The sequence below is a fragment of the Euleptes europaea genome, chromosome 3 (genome assembly GCF_029931775.1).
Source record: "Euleptes europaea isolate rEulEur1 chromosome 3, rEulEur1.hap1, whole genome shotgun sequence".
Lineage (NCBI taxonomy): Eukaryota > Metazoa > Chordata > Lepidosauria > Squamata > Sphaerodactylidae > Euleptes > Euleptes europaea.
The window spans coordinates 42,327,702-42,345,688 of record NC_079314.1 but is presented as its reverse complement, the minus strand read 5'-3'; the positions used below and the strand labels follow the sequence as shown (position 1 = coordinate 42,345,688).

The following is a 17,987-nucleotide window of genomic DNA, read 5'->3' as shown; positions in this document are numbered from 1 at the left end:
GCATGTGAAACATGAGGCCTGAAATATTAAATGTACCATATAAAGTTTTCAAAATGCACTACCCTTGATTTATAACTCTATCGTTGACTAGACAATTGTGAGATTTGTATTCTGTAGATGTGTTTCATTTTGCTTTAAGACATGGAGCATTAATATTTCACAATAATCTATTCAGTTATGAAACTAAGAAGCTTGATGATGAAATGGAGATTTAGGAGTGGAATGGGCTCCATTCATAACAAAGAAGTTACTTAGAGAGCAGAACCAGATGCCAAATTTGGTCTCATTGTTAATCCTATTCGTCTAGCAGGCATAGCTCTTTTGCATGCTGACTGAATACGGTCTTTACTCTAACGAAGTCAACTAAACATTCTGCAAGTGTAAGGAAAATCATAGCAACTGTTATCCACCATGGCCATAAGCGATACAGATAACTGATGAAGAGAATATCAGGGGCAGCTTGTGATTCAAGAATGATATTATCCAAACCACAACAAGGGCCTAATGAGTGTTAAAAATGGTAAAGGAAAACAGCTATATTAAAGAGGGGCCACCTCCATTCAAACCTCCTCTCCTCTAAACATGTTTCAAGGGTGGACCTTCTGAAAAGATAAGGTTTTACCAATTTAGCAGCCACTCAAGGACAATGATCGAAAACAGTCCTCACAATGGACAGAGAGCTTCATTTATAAATGTGTCTAGGAGGTGTCACGTAAAGCGACTGAAAAATAATTAGAGAATGAGTTACCTTCTAAATGTATCAGGACTAGAGAACGTTGCTTGAATTCGTTCACAGCTTGCTTTTGTACATTTTTAGTCACAACTAAACTCCACTGTGTTCTGAGGCGCTTGCTTCTTAACAACGTCCGCAAGATGCGTACATGGTCAACTGAGTTTCGACACCAAAGGAAGAAGTTTCAACACCAAAGGAAGAATATTTAATGGCAAGATGGCATCCCAAGAGGTCTAACAACATGCTAAGGGCCCAGGCTTGGCTGGTTATTCCAGCTGGAGAGAAGAAGCATTTCAGATTAGTATTTTGGAATGTAAATTTGTGGATTTAGAATTAGTCCTTAGGGATATTCCAGTATTGCTGATCTTTGTGATCAAACTGTGCTTAGACCATTGCAACATGATGTGCTCACTGGAAGTTTTAAGGTTGCCAACCTCCAGGGCGGGGACTGGAGATCTCCCAGAATTATAGCTCATCTCCGGAGGACAGAGATCAGTTCCCCTGCAGAAAATTGCTGCTTTGGAGGATGGACTCTATGGCATCATACTCCACTAATGTCCCTCCCTTCCAGGCTCTGCTCCCAAATCTCCAGGATTTTCCTACTTCGCAGTTGGCAACCCTATATGAGGTCAATACCAGTGTGGGTTGTCTATAATATTTTTGCCTAGAACATCAGCAAACTCTGCATTCACTCTTCAGACTTTACTGTTACGTGTTTAAGCATTTATGGGTCTCAAGCAGCTTTCATTATAGAAGAAAAGTTCCAGAAAGGGATAATGAGCCCCAACTGTTTCATAAAGTACTTGACTTTTCCCCTTTTTTTTTTTTTTTTTTAAACATTTGCTATGTTTCACCGTGGGCACAGAAAATGTTTGCAGGGGAGGGGAGAGAACACATTTAAAACTCCTAGTTGCCAGAAAAAGAACCTGATACGATGCTTAAAATCTGTCTGAGAAAGCAAAGGAACTGCACCTGGCTGGCTTTTCACAAATGCATTTCAGGAAATAGTGTGAGAGACTCATTAAGTATTTTTTCACTTGGCATGTTACACTGAAGTTTATTTTGTGCTTTAGTCCATTCCTTAGCCTGGTTTCCTTAAATTTTCTAGAACCAGCAAAAGCATTTCTTCATCAACTGAAAAAAATGTACTTGCTGCCAAAGAAAAGGCAAAAACTTAAATATTAAGACCAAAGAAATATTATGACCATCTCCAGTCTGTCACAAAACCAGCCTGGTGGGCCTTTCTCATCAATGCTTCTTGAAAACTAAGAGAAGCTGTAACTAAAAAGGGAATGGGGCGAGGAATGTAGAGTGCTGGGCTGCTGGATAAGAATGAAAAGGCAGTGTGATGTAGCAGTTACAGATAATTAACAATGGCCATTTACGCATGGGTACTTTGCCTCGTGTTCTTGGCCGGACTGCTTCGGGGCTTCGTTGGAGTTATGCATGATTTTTTTGACCTTCAGAAGTTATTTCACTTCCACCTCGCACTTTCCCCAGGGTCTCAGGGTGCTGTTTTGCCACAAATTTAAAGTCTGCTCAAATTGATGTAAATTGATGCCATTTCTGTGCATAGCTTTAACTTCACGTTTCTATCCCCACTCCTCTTCTCCCTTGTCCCTCCTTCATCCAACCCCCTAGAAGCCATTTTAGTGAGTTTCAGCAAGTGTTTTAAGATCTTGGGAACAGAGCCAGCTGTTACCCCCGTCCCCTTGCCTTATACACAGTCTCTCTGGTCAGTTTCAGCAGCAAGAGTTTTGTTTGTTTGTATGTTTGTTTGCCAGGGGAGATTTATCATGAGGATGCTTGGAACAAACCACAGCGAGTTCTTGTTTTGAGATAGCCAGAAGGAGTGTTTGCTGAGCTAAAATTTTTGCCTTAAAATTTACCAGAGGCAAATACTTATTTATCAGTTGAGTTCTAAAATAGTTGTGCACTTTCCACTCAGCTCCATGCTGTATCCCAAGCAAACTAAATATCCAGGGCAGGAGTGATCTGTTTCTTTTCCCGTGAGACATAGTGAAACATCCAAGTTTCTGCTGCCCAGCTGCAGATGTGAGAGACTGCTTGGGGGCAGAGAACATGACTAACAACCAAGTTGGCTTATTATCTTCCTTAGATGGGGCTGGACTCTAAACAATAACCTGTGTACATTGTTGCGAACCCATTTTTCCTGATTCAAAAGGTGACAGCTGACTGTTGAGAGAAAAATACAGCTTGGGCGTTTTTTGCCATGGAAAGGTTCTGATAAATGTAGGTACCCAAAGGGTTATGTACCTTTTGTTACAGCATTTGCTGTTGTGAGAGTCGGCTAACGGGAGAAGTGGAGCAAGGAGTATGCCAACATGGGTTTTTAAAAAATTATTTTGGCTTATGTCTATAGAAACAAAGGGAATGATAAACCAAGCTACAACGTAGTAAATCCTTCCTTTGTCACAGAATAAAAACACTTCTGATCTGTAATGCTGGTTGTTATTTGTTATGTTGTTAGAAACATATCATAAGGAAAACTGGATTAGATTTAGATGAAGGTGGAGTGAAAATTGGTGGAAGGAACATTGATAACTTTAGATATGCACAACAACGCATTACTGGCAGAAAATAGTTAAAGCAGAAAGTGCTAAAGCTGGATTACAGCTGAACATCAAGAAGACAAAAGTAATGACTACTGAGGAATTATACAACTTTTAACATTGACAATGGAAAAATTGAAATTTTTGAAGATTTTTCCATTTTTTTTGGATCCATCATCAACCAAAAGGGAGACTGAACCAAGAAATCAGGAGGCTGAGACTGGAAAGGTCAGCCATGAAAGACGTAGAAAAGATCCTTAGGTGTAAGGATGTGTCACCAAAAACCAAGATCATGATCATTCATACTATAATATTCCCCATTACTATGTATGGCTGTGAAAGTTGGACAGTGAAGCAAGTTGATTCATTTGAAATGTGTTGTTGGAGGAGACTGTTACAGATACCACGGAGTGCCAAAATTATAAATAAGTGGGTTCTAGATTAAATCAAAACCTGAATTCTCCCAAGAAGCTAAAATGACCAACCTGAGGCAATTGTATTTTGGTCATATTATGAGAAGACAAGAGTCACTGGGAAAGACAATAATGCTAGGAAAAGTTGAAGGCAACAGGAAAAGAGGAAGACCCAACAAGATTGACTCAATCACAGAAGCCATGGACCTCAGTTTGCAAGACCTGAGCAAGGCTGGCAACAATAAGATGTTTTGGAGATGGTTAATTTATAGGGTAGTCATAAGTTGGAAGTAACTGGACGATACGTAACATACACACACATACAAACAAAGCTATCCTTAATTATTGTATACATTTAAGAAACTTTAAAATACGGCCTCACTTTGTAAATTGCATTGTTCTTAATTAATTTAGTCTTGGTCTGTCAGTTTATCACAACCTCATTATATTAAGCGACGTTTAATTTACTGTAATGGAGTTGCCAGATAATCAGTTTGTAACCCTCAACTCAGAGCCTTAAAATTTATTTTTGCTGTTGTTCAGAATTCTTGTGCTGGAGGCAGGGGAAGAAGAGAAACCTTTGGATGCACACTGACATATCTAAAAGGAGTAATAGGAACACATTATTTCAGTCGGACATAGAAGTTTATCTCAAAGATCACGGGGGGACCCCTTCTCTGCTCCCCGTTCTCTTGCAAAAAGCCTTCCATTTTTCCACACTGTTCCCCCAGTGGCACTGCCCATGATTCACATAGAAAAACCCTTCTCCTTTTTTTTGTTCACTCCAGGGAACAAAGTTCTTTTAAAAACTAGCTCTCAAGGCCTGTGTCAGCTCTATTTGGCTCAACTATTCCTCAAAAACAGCATGTAGTAGAGTAACATCTGGTTGCTCAAGCTGGTTTTAATACATTATATCCCTAGAATGGTTCAACAAGTCTTTGCTCCTATTTGGAAAAGTTATCCAAGGTCAAATTCTTGGACGCCATGTACTTCCATCTGGAAGCCCGCTAATGGCTAGCTTCTGTCAGACACCTGGCAGAAGATTTCTGTTGTGGTGCTTAACTTGTAAACTCATCTGCACAGGATTAATGTGCATTTCTTGTGGTCAGTTTGCCATCACTGCTTATAACCACTGAGCCCAAGAGGTTTCACTGAAGGAGGATTGGACTTCCATGAAGGTTAAATTGTGTAGCCTTTTGTCAATATAGAAACCATTACTGCACGTGTTCAAGCATTCAAAGACAGGTTTTCCACTGTATAGTCAATCTTACAAACAGGAAGAGGGTGTGGTCTTATCTAGGGATGGTATTGAATTTCTCATCCCTGCTGACAAAACTCAAAAAAATCCAGTTTTGGTTTTACTTTTCCTTGAACCTTGTGAATTGAACCAGTGGATCTTTATTTTCACACCATTTTATTTTTCTCTGCACTCAGTTTCGCCTGTTAGAATTACATATTCTAAACTATTTTTTCATCTGTTGCATATAAATTGAACACCAGTTATTCAAATTAATGAAAAAAGAAACAAACAATATCACACCAGGATCTGGGAGTCCCATGTTCAAATCCCCATTCTGCCATGGAAGATCACAGAGTAACCTTGGGCCTATCACTGTCTAGCAATCTAACTGACCTCACACAGGGTTGTTGTGGAAAGGGAGAATGTTGCTGTAAATGGCGTTGGATTCTCTGAAGTAGAAACACAGTATTATATATCTATTTCTCAAGTGTGCCCCCTATCTGTGGATATCTAAATTCACGAATCAGGACCACACTTAGCCAAAAGAGATGTGTGTACAAACTTGGGGGACACTCTAGGTTTGCAGAAAAATCCTAAATCAAAAGTAGCCATTTTTTCTGGCCCTAATGCTGCCTTTTTGTATTAGTGGCTGTGTAGTAATGGTGGGGGATAAGCCAAGGTTTGACTTAAGCAGAGAGTGTTCTACTGATGGGTGGCTTCCCCACGTTGCTGCTGTTATTACTACTTAATGTTTGTGTGATGATGTCAACATGATGAGTGGTAGGCAGTTAGGCACTCTTATCTTGCCCAACTTTACAATCTCCATTTAATATAAAAAGTAGCGATCCTGACTGGGTAGCGGGGATGAGCTAAGGAGAATCAAACTGCAATACAGGGGTAGTTCAAGAAAGGTTAAAGTAGGAGCTCATTTGACAAACAGAGGGAGACAACCACCATGGCAGAAGATGCAAAGCATATAAGGAAAGCACTAATGGCAGGTAGGATAACACCAAGTTGAGTTCTAAAGCTAGATCTGTTGTCCAGTCCCCCTGAATCTCGCTGCTTCCTTCTTGGGACATTGTGATGAGGTTGATCATAATGATGCACTATCAAGTTGATGGGACATTAAATAACTAAAGAAGCATTTCGGGACAAAGTTTTACTTAGCAGCATGCTGCATCATTCTCACGTTGCATATGGCTTTCCTGTCCTAGACAGGAGGACAAGTCAAAAGTGTGTGTGGGGGATAGGGGGTAGGATACATTCAAATAATTGTGTCAGTTATGAAGCCCATGCTTTTCACCATGTATGAGCTCTGTGCTGTTGAAGTCTTATGTGGACTGCCCCTTTGAACCCAAGTTATGCAACCTCATGAAAGAGCAATTACATTAAAATCAACTATAGTGAGTACTAGCACATCTTAGGAAATCAAGAACATTGCACTCTGGTAAACTACTTTAAACTGGGGTTTCTCAGGCTTAATTTAGAATTGTACTCAGCATACCAGAGAATCTTGGATAGGCAGTCTAGGGCAGATACAATAAACGTGTATGTGTGTTTTGCATAATCGTTTTCTTGTATTAATTCCCTAGATGGTTGTTTACATTCAAGGATTTGAGATTTTGGCCTGGCACTAAATTTAGCGTGTCGTACTACTGACGTTTTTAGGGCAGTGCCCCTTGACACAAGGACACATTTTTCTGAGGGGAAAATTTCAGTTCTCACATGAGCGGTGGGAAAATGTAAACTCTAGGAAAAGCTCATGTTTCTAAAACTGGGAGCAGGAACTTGGAAGCCTCCAGGATAAATTACTTTACAAATAAACTCTGTCTGTTGTGCCAAATACTTATAGCATAGCATCGGACACCCTCCGGTTGAGCTTTGCAGGCTGGAATTTAGCCAACACGTTCGGCATTTCTGCTTCAGTTTAATTTTTACCATAAGAGGAAGAATAGCTGGCAAAACATCAATGTCGGATGTTTTTAACATGCAAATCTTAATCGTTGCCATTAAATTATTTATATTTCCCTCTTCTCTGCATACAGGCTGTTCTACATGAATAGAGTATGGATTGGGCATGAGTGAAGAGCTGGAAGGAGGCTGATGGAATAGGAGGGTGGGAGAATGTGTGTACTATATGGCTGTCTTGGTTACTCTGAGAAGGGTTATCACTGTGGTTTTGCCTGCTAGGAATCAGCAATTTGAGTTAACAGCATTAACATTGCCTGATATCAGGGAATTCCTCTCCAGGCCTGACATGTAATGCCCTTTGAAGACTAGAAAAGCATACTCTAGCCAGTGGGCCAGGGTACAAAAATAGTTTGGAGCCAGTTTTACAGCTGAAATTAAGAAGAAGGTGACATGAGGGCAACAAAGATGGTGAGGGGTCTGGAGACCAAGTCCTATGAGGAAAGGTTGGAGGAGCTGGGTATGTTTAGCCTGAAGAGGAGAAGACTGAGAGGGGATATGATAACCATCTTCAAGTACTTGAAGGGCTGTCATATGGAAGATGGTGCTGAGTTGTTTTCTGTTGCCCCAGAAGGTCGGACCAGAACCAGTGGGTTGAACTTAAATCAAAAGAGTTTCCGTCTAAACATTAGGAAGAATTTTCTAACAGTTAGAGCGGTTCCTCAGTGGAACAGGCTTCCTTGGGAGGTGGTAAGCGCTCCTTCCCTGGAGCTTCCCTCCTTTTTCCCTTGGTAGCCAAGTTGGGAACTGTTTATACTAGACTCAAAAGATCCCAGCTCCAAAATCCACATTTAGTTCTGCACATGGAGAGGACACTCTTCATGTCCCTGTGCTACCAGAGGGACTTTTAGTTAACAGTTACACCCTTCCCAGTTCATTGAAATCAAGGGTGAAGTTGTTTAGGATCTCTAACATTGTTTCCACCAAATGAAAGTAAACCCCTGTACTGCTTCCTCTAGAGCTTAAAAAGTCTTGAGGAATACGGGAGGCACAGTAGTATGACTGTATAAAGCTTCAAAACAGTAAGCTTGTTTTAAAAGACAAAACTTGATATGTAATAGTTGTGTAGATGAGGACATTTTAAGTGCAATCCTAAACAAAGTTACATCTTTCTAAATCCCCTGAAGAGAATGGGCTCAGAAAGGCGTAGCTCTCCTTAAGATTGCAACGTTTCACAGATTGCCTTGTCCCTGAGAGGCAAGAAAACGAAACCATTGAGATTTGTGTGTTTGCATCCCTGCCAAGCGTCAGAAAACTTTTGGCACATCATACCGTTACCCTTGAATGGATGGTGGATCAAGCCCTCAGCCCTTCAAAGATTATTTTCATCATATTGCCCAGTGCCGCTTAGCTTTATTTTATTTATTTTTTATGTGAGGGGAGGAGACAGACTAGATCAACTGCCTCTTTTGTTAAAAATAACCCCCCTGCTCCCTAGCAAAATCCCAAAACAAAAGCTGCATAATATCTTTTATTAGTCAAAATAACACCATGCAAGCTTATAAAAGGTATTACGTATCTTTTGTTTTTGGATTTTGCCTCTTTCATAATCAGTCTCAGGAGAACAGAAAGAGAAGTGTTGCCGAAATGGGTTCAGCGTTCCCAGGGAAGTGAGAGGCCAGGGTGAGGGGACAAAGGCTTATTTTCTAACCATTCCTATTAACTGCTATTTTACCTGATCACCTTTTACTTCATAACTGTATTCTCAGTGGAACTAATTATATCAGATGTTGCTTGAGAGACCCCCTCTCATCTAGTACAAGCACAGTTCAGTCCTCCAGAGATTTTTACATCTTGTGGATTGGGTACACTTTATTGCGGGAGTACTTATTTGGGGGTAATGATTCTACACAGGCCAGGCTTCCTTTGATATCTGTATGTTGAAGAACCTGACAGAGATTTTGCTTACTACATTTTCAAAACGGTCTGATTATTTTGTCAGCGTGTTTGTGTGTGAGGCAAGCAGGTTGCCAGAAAACTGTTGAGGATAGCTGGCTTTGTAATGTAGGAAGGGGACAGACATCTCACCAAGGAAAGGAGCAGGCATCACTAGGGAGGCAGGGAGGGTGTTGCCTGACTCTTTGCCCTAGACAGGCTTGTTGGGTCCTATCCAGGCATGTGACAAACCTTCACTGCCTCTTGTGACTCCCTGCAGCATCCAAAAGAGAGAGAAGGAAAGGAAGCTGAGAGGGCTTGGGATAAAATGGAGAGGGGGTGATGGAAGCTCATGGGATCTTTGCTGGAAGGCTCCTGGTTTCTCCTCTTTAAAAATTTGCTACTGTTAAAACTAAATCCAGTGTTAGGCTCTTCGATTTGCAAACTGGGCAACATGGGGAGGGGCTGTGGCTCAGTGGTAGAGCATCTGTTTGGCATGCAGAAGTTCCCAGGTTCAGTCCCCGGCATCTCCAGTTAAAGGGACTAGGCAGGAAGGTGATGTGAAAGACCCCTGCCTGAGACAGTACTGACTTTGATGGACCACGGGTCTGATTCAGGGTAAGGCAGTTTCATGTGTTCACTTTGCCAAACATCAAACTTAGTTTCCATGTTTAAAAGTGTCTTGCGTGTTGTTCAGCAAACACTCAGCTTTGCCTCTGAGAGTACACTCAGCAGGAAGCTGCAAGAAGTCATGGCTTTCCGATAAGTTTCCCATATACAACCATGTTCAAAATTGCATGTTTTATGTGTTGTTCATGGACACGTATGTGCACAGTCTGCAGTGAAACCTTAGGTGCACACTTCCATGGAAGCACCTACATTCAGGCACGCACGAGCAACTAGGGTCTTGCTGCCTATGTTTTTCTGTACATGCAGATGTCCGGAGAGGAGCCAGGGGGTGTGATTCTGCTCCTCTCCATGCATCTACAATGTACATAATTGTGAACAGGGCCAGGGATACATGAAATATCATGCTCAAACTTTACATTTTAAGTTTACTTTTAATGTTAGGCATAAACCTTCCATTGTTTTCCCCTCCTCCATGTTATCCTTACAACAACAACCCTGTAAGGTAGGTTAAGCTGAGAGTGTGTGACTGGCCCAAGAACACCTTGAAAATTTCCATGGCAGAGTCGGGATTCAGACCTTGGTCTGCCAGATCCTCATCTGACATTTTAACTGTAAGACCAATCTGGCTCTGGGAACAGAAGCTCACATACTTATTTGGACTGAAAGACATTGTATGTAAAAATAAACCAAGCCCTAAATATTTCTGGCATAGATGACTGAGTCATAACCACCAGGAGTCGGGGGGGGGGGGAAGGGACAAGGGGGTGCCATCAGATGATGGCATTACATCACTTCTCAGGAGAACCTAGATGTAACATCACACTGCTCGAAGAACCATTAGAAAATCTATAGTTTTACCTAAAAGTTACATAATGCCTTCGTGCAGAAAGCAAAATGTGACTTTATTTTCATCCCGCCAGCCACTGGAGTAACGATGGACAACAGGACATATCCTACCTCCCAGTAGGTAACTGGCAACCTAGTCTTAAAAAAATATGCAGGAATTGTTTTACATGCATTGGGTGCATTTTTTACATTGTTTGCTTGTATGAGCACCTCTTTAGGATCAAATGAAGACCAAAAAATGAAAATTACTAGAGAAAATGTAGGTAAACAAGATTTGGTTTAACCGGGGCTGGCATTGGCTGGATCAGCTAATCGTTCATGTGACTGCATAATTTCTTTTTTATGAAGAGTGCTATTCAGAAATAATTCTGTTACACAACTAGATTTTCCTTTCAGCCTCTCATGCAACCTTTATTATTCCCAGTTTTCATAACATTACTCTTCTAATTTTACAGGGGATCTACTAATTACTCTTCTAATTTTACATTTTGCTCTGGCTTCATTCACTGTTCATAAATCTTACTTTATTTCTACAGCATTTGTAGACGATCCATTTTCAGTCGGTTCAGAGCATGCTCCAAGTTGTCTTTAGAATCCCCAAGCCCAAGTAGGCCTGCCTTGAACACAAGAGCACTGTTCACAGGTTATTGTGAATGCACGTACAACCTGCATGTTCACACGTACACCCGTTTGTAAGAAAAAGCCAATGTGTGTATACTTTACAAATGAAACTGGAGACCAGTGCCTGGATAAATGTGGGCTTTCGGTCATATGTTAGTTGCACATGTGTTGAATGTAGCATGAGAATTACTGAAGGCACTTGCAAAGAAAAATCTTGTGTACGCTTACACAGATTGTACTCTGTATCTTGTGAACAAGACTTGTGTCTGGTACACACAAGTAATTGACATCCTCTACCACAGAGGATTGTAGTTAAAGCAGCTATGGTATGGGACACTGTTTCCTTAGAACAAACTCTTGTTCACCGCCAATTTAATTCCGATTGCTTACCAATATGGTTTGTGCTTCTTATCTGACCCCAGTCTGGCTCCAGTCTGGCCTTTAATAAACTGTTTGCGAATGCATACATTTTGGACTATGAAAAAAGGCCTCTTATAGATGTAAGGAAGACAGTGTTTTGATAGATATGGATGCTACGGATTCAGCAGTGTAATGCTAGCAAAAGCATCCCTAACAAATTTGTAACATAGTAGAATTTTTTGGGGGGGAGGGGGATCTCCTCATTGCAGTATCGCAGTATCCTTTTTTCAACTGTTCACAGGTCAGGTACTTTGCAGAACTGAGTGGACAGGAGTTTCTTTTGCTGGATCTGCTCCAGTGTCTTGCACAGCAGTCTGTCTCAAAAAGTTAAGCAAGTATTTGAAAGCTTTGCCTGCCATAGAAATAAATGCTGGGAAAAGCTTCACTGACTACATTTCTAGGTGTCAGGCTGTGATTTAAGGGATGGGGGAAGACCCAGTAAAATGAGAATGATTGTTAGTCTTGCTGAAAGTCCTTTGGGCTTCCTTTAGAATGCTCTGTATGTTTCCCCCCTCAAGTTCGCCTCAAGTTTCGCTTTAGGCAAAAAAGTGGGTAGCAACCCAGAGATGTGAGCCTTTTACAACTTTTAGCTTAAAATTTATTGGCTATTTTGTCCAAACTGGACCTTCAGATCTACCCTGAAGTTTGGTTTGGGGAAAATTCAGTGAAACCTTTGAAAGGAAAGGCCTCCTTGAGAAGTGGTCTGGTGATATGCAAGTTTCTTTCGGCTCCGCTCCTTGACTGGGCAGAAAGTCAATGCCAGTCCTGTCCCTTATCACTCCCCATAAGTTCCTTGTCCTTTTCCAAAGCACCAAGAAAGGATGCAGCCATTGCACCTCTGTCCTCTTTTCCCCACTGGTCCTCCACGTTCCCTGCATGTTGTGTGGAAAAACTAGAATTCTGCTGGCAATACTGAAGGCAGGGTTAGGGGAGGGAAGTGCAGGAGGGAGCTGGTCAAAGAGTAGGCCAGGACCTGCAGCCACACTATTCCCTCTTGCTATCTCAGAGGCAGGAGTGGACTGACCCTTTCACTTACCAGGAAAGTTCCCAGTGAGCCGCTGACCTTTAAGACCACTGGTGGCAGGACCAAGCGGGGGCAAATGGATGGGCAAGGCTACACTTATCACCCTCATCAGTGCATGGGGTGTTGGCAACCTCCAGGCACTAGCTGGAGATCTCCTGCTATTACAACTGATCTCCAGCCGATAGAGATCAGCTCACCTGGAGAAAGTGGCCGCCTTGGCAATTTGACTCTATGGCATTTAAATTCCTCCCCTCCCCAAACCCCGCCCCCTCAGGCTCTGCCCCAAAAACCTCTTGCCAGTGGCAAAGAGGGACCTGGCAACCCTAGCAGTTCAGCTTAGAGCGAAGCAGACCCTGTGGTCTTGCCAGCACCACAGGGACCACTAAGTTCAGGTTGCTCTATGCCAGTTTAAACATCCCAATCCACTGCTTTTTAGAGGTATATAGACTACCTGCCTATTCTGCCCCTTGACCAAGGCAAAATCGGTAGCTACTTATCCGTCTTCTCACTCCCTACAGGACATTGTTTCCCATTCCAGTGTAAAAATTGTGTCCTTTGCATCTGAGTTTTCTCTTTCTCATCTCTTATTTTCTCAGTTTCTTCTTTGATTGCTCATAATATTTGTGTTTTTTTATTATTGCAATTTTCGCTGTCACTGTAGTGGTCATAAATCAGTTGGAATTTGTGTTTCACTGACTAAAGAGTACATTCTGCTTTGGACCCGATTGGACAACTGAGTTTCACTTGATTTTTGGTACTTGAAGATTGCAAATTTGTTCATTAGCAGGGATACTGGTCCTTTTTTGGAGCAGCATTATGTCTGAAAGGATGCTGCAAATATAAAAATGTGGTTATTCTGCTTTTATTCTTTTTTAAAAAAAAACTTCAATTATTATTGATTGTTTTTTCAGAGTAAAAAAATGACCAGCAAAAATTGAAGTTTTTAGAAAGATGTATGGTAAGATGCAGAGGTCAAAGGAGGACATAACTTCAAGCTCTGCATCCCCAGGAAATAATGTTAGTTTAGTTTAGTTTATTGGATTTATATCCCACCCTTTCCTGACTACTTGATGGTCCTGCATCAAGGTTCGCTTAACTTCATAAGCTTCCAAGAAAATCCCTCCAAAGCACTTTGCAAATACCTGGGCTAGCAGGCGGGGCCTGGAGATCTCCCGGAATTACAACTGATCTCCAATTGACAGAGATCAATTCCCCCAAAGAAAACAGATGCTTTGGAGGGTGGATTGTATGGCTTTATACCCCGTTGAGGTCAATCCCCTTCCCAAGTCCCACCCTCCCCAAGCTCCACCCCCAAATCTCCAGGAATTTCCCAAACCAGAGTTGGCAACCCTAACGTGGTGGATTATGCACTAGACAGGAAAAAGGAGGCCCAGTTCCTCTGTGTTTTATGTTGAAGTGAAAGAGGTAATCTGCTGTGACCCACTCACCCATGTTTTCCTACTGACATTTCAGATTTCTTAAACATCAGTTCTGTTCTAGAAGCTGGGTGAAGACTAAAGAATCACGCTCCTAGAAGCAGTCTCAATGCAATATTATTAATAATAATAATAAGGATGATGATGATGATGATGATGACAGACTACTCAGTAGGATGTAATGCAGCTGATTGGTGTGAAGCACATTAAAACCCAGCAGCCTCCATCAGAGTGAAGTCTATTTATCTTTCAAACCCAAGCTGGGATTCCCTGATCACAGGGAATGGGCTGGGGGAAGCATGCTGGTAATTGGTATTAATTTGTCTGTCATTTTGAAGTGAATCTATTGCCCACAGATGTAGCAAGGCTTAAATGACTGGCTGTTCTTAAACTTGAAAGAAGACATCTCTTTTAAATGCCACATGGCGGCTGGGGTGTGTGTGTTCAACTTCTGGTTCAGTCCATTCTCATGTCCCTGTGGCACATCAAGATGCACATGAGAAACTACTACTTAGGAAAAATATGATGAGTGTAATGTTCTTTGAACGCTGAAAGCACTATGCTAAATATGAGTAATTATTAACATTCTTATATTTGTTTCCATGTCAAAACTCTCCTCCATATAGGAAATTGAGCTGGCCAGCCTAATAAACTTTCTAAGAGCATGTCTATGCTACATATTTTAGACAGATTTAAATAATCCCCTCTCCAAACCAGTGATCTCTGACAAAATTCTCAGCACCTTCACTGAACTACAGTTTCCAAGATTCTGTGAGGGAAACGATGATACTAGTTAAACTGGCACAAACTGGTGTAAAACTGACATGTACTTGGATGGTTCAGTCTTGTTTTTTCTATAAAAATAAGCATCCTGCAAATTAATATTTAGTAATTTGTCATCACAAAATTCATGTTATAAGAGGCCGGGCATTTTAATTAGAATTCCAATCGAAGGCATTTAATCGAGAATCAGCTTACCCTGAGCACGTATTTCCCAAACTATTAAAAGTTTTATTAGAGGAGAAAACGCATGGGAATTTCAGCCTCAGGCTGTTGTAGTGATGGTTGTAATTTAGAGACCCATCCTTATAGGAACATAGATGACGGGAGTTTCCAGAGGATCCCTGCTGACTAGGAGGGAGGAGTTGCAGTAGGACTTAGAGAGCAGTCAGGGAAGCTAGGAGAATACTGTGTTTGTTTGGCAAGAAACCATTACATTGACTTTTACTTCAGTGTGCCTTCATATGATTGAACCCTAAGTTATTACAGCTGTAGTCCTAATCGGTTCCTTCTGGAGACTGATTTCTTCTTTGGTGACAATAACCCAGTCACTTCCCAACAGGAGGTTCCTCTTTAAGGAGGTACTTGCTGTTTGTGAGTCTGCCACCCTCCTGTTCTCCCAGCTTCTAGAAGTAGCTGAGGCTTGGATACTGGTCATTGTCGCTGTGTATGACAAAAAGTAATGGTAATGACTGTGTGTGTGAGTGTGTGTGTGTAAGTGCCGTCAAGTTGCATAAGACTCATGGTGACCCTATGAATCAAAGTCCTCCAAAATGTTCTATCTTTGACAGCCTTGCTCAGATCTTGCAAATTGAGGACTGTGGCTTCCTTTATTGAGTCAATCCATCTCTTGTTGGGTCTTCCTCTTTTCCTGCTGCCCTCCACTTTTCCTAGCATGACTGTCTTTTCCAGTGGCTCTTGTCTTCTCATAATGTGACCAAAATACAATAGCTTCAGTTTAGTCATTTTAGCTTCTAGGATCAGTTCAGGCTTGATTTGATCTATAACCCACTGTAGGACTGTAGATGGGCCTTAATGGCTCAAGGGGCCTTGGTAGTTCTGGTCAAGCAGCCCATCAGAGGCAACCCCTGGCTGAAGAGAGAACAGGTTTCTGTGTGTTTGTATGAAAAGGAAGGGGAAGGTGAAATGGCTGTGAATTACAGTGAGGGAAAAAAGTATTTGATCCCCTTCTAAATTTTCCCATTTGCCCTCTGACGAAGAAATGACCAGTCCATAATTTTAATGGTAGGTCTATTGTAGCTGTGAGAGACAGAATAACAACAGGAAAAACCCCAGAAACCCAGAAGACAAAAGTCAGAGATTGATGTGCATTATAATGAGTGAAATAAGTATTTGATCCCTTTGCAAAAGATGACTTAGTACTTGGTGGCAAAACCCTTGTTGGCAATTACAGAGGCCAGACGTTTCTTGTAGGTGGCCACCAGGTTTGCACACATCTCAGGAGGTATTTTTTCCCCACTTCTCTTTGCAGATCCCCTCCAAGTCAGTAAGATTTCGAGGCTGATGTGTAGCTACTCGAATCTTCAGCTCCCTCCACAGATTTTCAATGGGATTAAGGTCTGGAGACTGGCCAGGCCACTCCAGGACCTTAATATGCTTCTTCTTGAGCCACTCCTTTGTTGCCTTGGCCGTGTGTTTTGGGTCATTGTCATGCTGGAATACCCATCCTCGACCCATTTTCAATGCCCTGGCTGAGAGAAGGAGGTGCTCACCCAAGATTTGACGATACATGGTCCCGTCCATCGTCCGTTCGATGCGGTGAAGGTGTCCCGTCCCCTTAGCAGAAAAACACCCCCAAAGCATAATATGTCCCCCTCCATGTTTGACGGTGGGGATGGTGTTCTTGGGGTTGTAGGCAGCATTCCTCCTCCTCCAAACACGGCGAGTTGAGTTGATGCCAAAGAGCTCGATTTTGGTCTCATCTGACCACAACGCTTTCACCCAGTTCTCCTCTGGGTCATTCAGATGTGCATCGGCAAACTGCAGATGGGCCTGTAAATGTGCTATCTTGAGCAAGGGGACCTTGCGGACTCTGCAAGATCTCAGTCCTTCACGGCGTAGTGTGTTACCAACTATTTTCATGGTGACTATGGTCCCAGCTGCCCTGAGATCATTGACAAGTTTCCCCCGTGTAGTTCTGGGCTGCTTCATCACCGTTCTCATGATCATTGCAACTCCACGAGATGAGATCTTGCATGGAGCCCCAGACCAAGGGAGGTTGACAGTTAGGGTTAGGATTAGGGTTGTCACCTTCTCACCAAGCTGCTTGGCAAGTCTTGTAGCCCAGTCCATCCTTGTGCAGGTCTACAATCTTGTCCCTGACATCCTTGGACAGCTCTTTGGTCTTGGTCATGGTGGCTAGTTTGGAATCTGATGGATTGATTGCTTCTGTCGACAGCAGAACCCTAACCCTAACCCTAATCTGGCTGGTTGATAGGGGATCAAATACTTATTTCACTCATTATAATGCACATCAATCTCTGACTTTTGTCTTCTGGGTTTCTGGGGGTTTTCCTGTTGTTATTCTGTCTCTCACAGCTACAATAAACCTACCATTAAAATTATGGACTGGTCATTTCTTCGTCAGAGGGCAAACGGGCAAATTTAGCATGGGATCAAATACTTTTTTCCCTCACTGTATAATCTGCTCACTGAGAGTTCTTCATGCATCTGATGAAGTGGTCTTTAGCCCACAAAAGCTTCAGTTTCAATAAATCTTTAAGGTGCTGCAAGACTCCTTTTTTGCTTTAGATGGACAAATGATCTGACCCAGTATAAGGGATTTCTATGTGATCCTAGAACATAATCTGTATTTCACATTGCTGGGATCGAAGCCTTTTGGAAATGTGTTTAGCTGGTGTAAACTTGTCCTGCATCTACTAATTTTAGTATAGGGCCTAGAGCCTTATCAGGGCATGGCTACGTTACAAAGCGTAAGCAGATCTCCATTTGCCCTGCACCTGCGTGCCTGGATGGAAGACAACTTGACAGCTCCCCAAAAGCTCCTTGAAGAAAGAAGAGGATGCTGTGTCATACATACTTTGGTTCTGTAGTGTGTTGATGCTTTAATCCTAAATCCTTTGACTGCATTCCCTAAACTGGTTGACGTGGTTGAACAGTCAAGCGGCCATCTTTTGTACTTGGTCACTTCCTGATAATCAGCTGATGTCTCTTTGATGAAGTCTGGAAGACATTTCTGAATGGCCCATGGAAGGTAGAAGCTCTTACCAAGCAGACTCATCCCTCTAAAACCACATCTGGCCCAATCATCTATAGAGGGGGCTTTAGTAGTCCAAGGTCATTCCCTACCCTTTAAGTATCAGAAATGCTCTCAACAAACAGAAAAAGCCTCCAGGAGATGGCCTTCATGTGTCTCTTTTGAGGGAATGTTGCTTCATGGACTAAGG

The 17,987-nt window shown here is 42.1% G+C and overlaps 1 protein-coding gene across 5 annotated transcripts in view; it reads left to right on the top strand.

Annotated features, from left to right (window-relative positions):
* Nucleotides 1-17,987, top strand: part of FRMD4A (FERM domain containing 4A) — a 341,204-nt gene that overhangs the window by 121,418 nt on the left and 201,799 nt on the right. The window lies entirely within an intron of this gene.